The following is a 3807-nucleotide window of genomic DNA, read 5'->3' as shown; positions in this document are numbered from 1 at the left end:
CGGATGCTTGTTGTCATCTGTTTATCCCTATGTAATCACTTAAGGTGTTATTAACTGCTGCATGCTAAGCTGCAAGAGTGCACTGAGGACTGAGACAAAATATGGTCTACAAACCAGCATTATATTAGTTTTTATCAGATAGTCCTCCAGTGTGCTTATTTTTTGCTTTAATTATATTGTGCAGTTATTTGTTACCCTGAAATGCTTTATGCTTAACAACAGCTCACCATTTTAACTTATTTTTGAACTCTTGTGATCAGTATGACTAGATTGTGTGAGTTTCCATACTAAACGAGCTGTAGTGATAAAATAATTGGCATCAGAGACACTGATTTTTGGCATGGTATACTGCAGAAGTTTTTTTTTTTTTGAATAATTTACCTTTTAATTAAACTGCATTCTCTGTATTGTAACAAAACTAACATTGTTTATATGTCAGAAAATTAGCAAACATGAATAAATGGCGAAAACAATATAATTATAACATATATTTTTATTTTACTTATTTTAGGTCTGTGAAGCCAAACTTGATGCTGGGGATTTATTTTTGTCAGTGGAGTCAAATGGTAAGTTACAATTTGTGCATTTTGTCATACTGGAAACACCTCAGATTATATTGTAATTTAATAGCTCTGTAGAACAAATGATATAAAGATTGTAGTGTCAGGGTACTTCTTAAGAAGTAATATGGCACTATTGATGATCACATGCAGGTGGCATAAACTAAATATTCAGACGTGTTACCAACAAATGATTCATTAACAAAAGCAATGGAGCAGACTGTTTAGGTTCTTGTGGTTGTAATAACATCCATAACTGCAAGTTTGTCATTAATTTATTTTCACAGGTCTAGATGATCACATCTGTCTTTGTCATTTAAATGAGGTGGACTTGCAAACTTTGCGCTCTTTGGGGTAAATTGCTGTCCACTACATATACACAGAATCTGCACAGTATTTCAGATCTAAAAAGGGAGTATGTAATGGACTTGCTGGCTTTAATGTAAAAAGCCTGTTGTGTAACTTTAATGAGGCAGTTGGACTAAAACAGTATTGCTCATCAAGGTAAACATCTGAGGAATAAGGAAATTGTTACTTGTCCTTTTACTCAGTGTTCTTTTAATCGCACGTTTACTAAAGTTTTACATCACATAAGTCATTTTCACAATCATTCTACTTTAAAAGATTTCAAGACAGAGCTTATTGTTCTCTGAACTTCCTTGTTTGCTGAACGGCAGGTAAAGTGCATCTTTTTGTTTGTTTGCTTTTGTGTGTTTGTGTTTTCTCTAATGGGCCTCAGATGACTGTTTGCTTAAATTTGGGTCTCAAAGAATCTTTTTTTAATTCTGCCTGTACTCTCCACCCCTCTTCTTCTGTTGCTCAGGTTGAAGCAGAATTTGCCCGTCTTACATCTGTTGACCTGAAAGGGTTCCTTTTTGCTGTGCTTGACCATTATGGAGAGGTTCGTGGAGCTGTACAAAATCAAGAGCGGCATAGAAGGGCTAACTAGGCTCATAAAATGCTTCGGAGATGATGTAAGTGTTCAACTGCGAAATCTAATCCTTTGTTTAAGTTTTAGGTTATCCAGTTCAACTGATGAACTCATTGAAAGAAAGCTGATAAGTAAAGTCTGTCATCATATTTCACAACTGGACATTTAGTGTGGTAACTTTTACAGAATCTATGTATATTGGTGGTAGGTTGGATATCATATTCTACTTGAATGTCCTGATAAGCCTGATTCAAAATCTCCAATGATAATCATATATTGATGGAATTATGCATCAAAAAGCTGTGAATTTGGAGCTGTCTACATGCTTCATAAACACTGTTTAAAAAGTGTTTTTGTTTTCTTTTTGACTTCTTTGACCAGAGCCCTACACAAAGGAAGAGGACAGAGGACCTCATTTTCTAAAGGAAGATCCCTCACACACTTTCAAGACTGTGAAGGTTAGCATTGTTTCTTTTAGTAAATTTAATAATGACAGCACCACAGTGGATTTTAAATTAAAAAGTACATGTGTACTTTTTCCTCACCAAATGTATTATTACAAGATCTTTGACACTGGATTTGGTCTGGGGTTCAGAGAAACTAACTGGCAAGCTAGCATTGATATTATTAGTGTCTTGTGTTTATTCATGTCTTCACCAGGGTCTTTGACATTTCGCTGCTGTACTGTTCACTTCAGCTTTACGTTTGATTTCTCACATTGTATATTGTAATGGCAGAGATATTAGGATATTTAAGGGGCTGCAGTGGCTGCTACAGCTGTGGGGGGCAATACTTTGGTGAAATGTCCTGGACCCTGGAAAAGAGACTGTGTAGACTGGGTAAGCAATTAAAGGTTACTGGCCGAGAGTCATTGGGCAGCTGGGTAAAGGTGGATGTTGATATTCAGTGCCAATTATGCAACCTGTTCAGCCATGTCTATATGCTCTTTTTTCATGCTGTTAATATAGGGGGAAAAAATAAACTTTAATCAATAAACTGATTAAAGAAGCATTGTCTATGGAGCCATAATCTGATCCTGTAGTGTAGCTGCAGTTTGCACATTTCATGTATTCTCAGCCAGATTTGGTTTAGAGCACAGCCAATATTTAGCATAAGTAGATTTAAATTCACACACTGGTGATGGCAGCTACATTGTAGCCACAGCCACCCTGGGGCGCACTGACAGAGGCGAGGCTGCCGGACACTGGCACCACCGGGCCCTCTGACCACCACCAGTAGGCAACAGGTGAAATGTCTTGCCCAAGGACACAACGACTGAAACTGTCGGAGCCAGGGCTCGAACCGGCAACCTTCCAATTATAAGACGAACTGTCAACTCTTGAGTCACGATTCAGTCATCCACCCATGTGTGTGAATGACTGAATGTGTAAAGCACTTTGGAGTCCTTAGGGGACTAGTAAAGCACTATACAAATACAGGCCATTTACCATTTAAATTGAAAATTTTGTTTGAATTCTGCAATTGAAGACATGCTCAGTTATTTATGAACATGGTCTTTGTTTAAAGCAAGAAATGGATTTGTAACATGGGGGTGCATATCTCATTCTGAAAAAACTTTAACAACTAATAAGTGTTACCCAAAGCCAATCACCATCATCCAAAGCATCAGTATGGCTCTTCTTTGGAAAGACATGAATTGTTAAGCACACGGGATATTGTGTAATTGTAATTGTGTAATTTTTTTTTTTTTTTTTGTCTTTGAACCCTTTTATAGCCGACAGGTATTGAAGACACGTTTTCTAAGAGGATGAAAGTTGGCATTGCGATGGTGAAAGAAGAAGACATCGATGTGTTGGTTGTCCTTGAGGCAGCAGTAATCCTGTCTAATCTGAGGGATGTCTCAAGTGCCATTTCCATGCTGATGGGCCTTCTTTTTGCCCTCAACATACACTATCCAAAGGAACTTAAGGACATCTTTGAAGTCATTCAGAACATCCTAATGAACATTGGTGGAAGGCAGTGCATCTCACTAGTGCATGGTCTAAGAAACAGACTCTTGCAGAAAGCCATGCAGAACTGTAATTGTATGATCCTTAGTGTTAAGGACAGTTTTTATTTTACTGTTTGTTTTTTTATTCTTGCAAGTTCTCATTCTCACTTTTGTATGTCACTAAATGACTACACTTTACATTCCAGATTAGACAATTACTCATTTGTTCATGGTTTAAGAAACTTATGTGAACAACAATATAATGGTGGACTTTGCAGATGCTTATCTCATGCAAGTCAGTAGTTTTTCCTTTGTTTTGCAATTGAGCAGACTCAAACTAATGTTTCTGAAATATCCATATTATC

General features: G+C 37.1%; 1 long non-coding RNA gene across 1 annotated transcript; it reads left to right on the top strand.

Moving 5' to 3' along the window:
- Positions 1–1269: 1269 nt before the first annotated feature.
- LOC134637077 (uncharacterized) lies at positions 1270–3415 on the top strand. The gene is made up of 3 exons (XR_010095063.1): positions 1270–1534; positions 1873–1949; positions 3227–3415. It is a non-coding gene; the product is annotated as an uncharacterized LOC134637077 (long non-coding RNA).
- Positions 3416–3807: the final 392 nt, after the last annotated feature.

This window comes from Pelmatolapia mariae, linkage group LG2 (genome assembly GCF_036321145.2).
Source record: "Pelmatolapia mariae isolate MD_Pm_ZW linkage group LG2, Pm_UMD_F_2, whole genome shotgun sequence".
In the NCBI taxonomy this organism is placed as follows: domain Eukaryota; kingdom Metazoa; phylum Chordata; class Actinopteri; order Cichliformes; family Cichlidae; genus Pelmatolapia; species Pelmatolapia mariae.
This window is presented reverse-complemented; position numbering and strand designations above follow the sequence as displayed.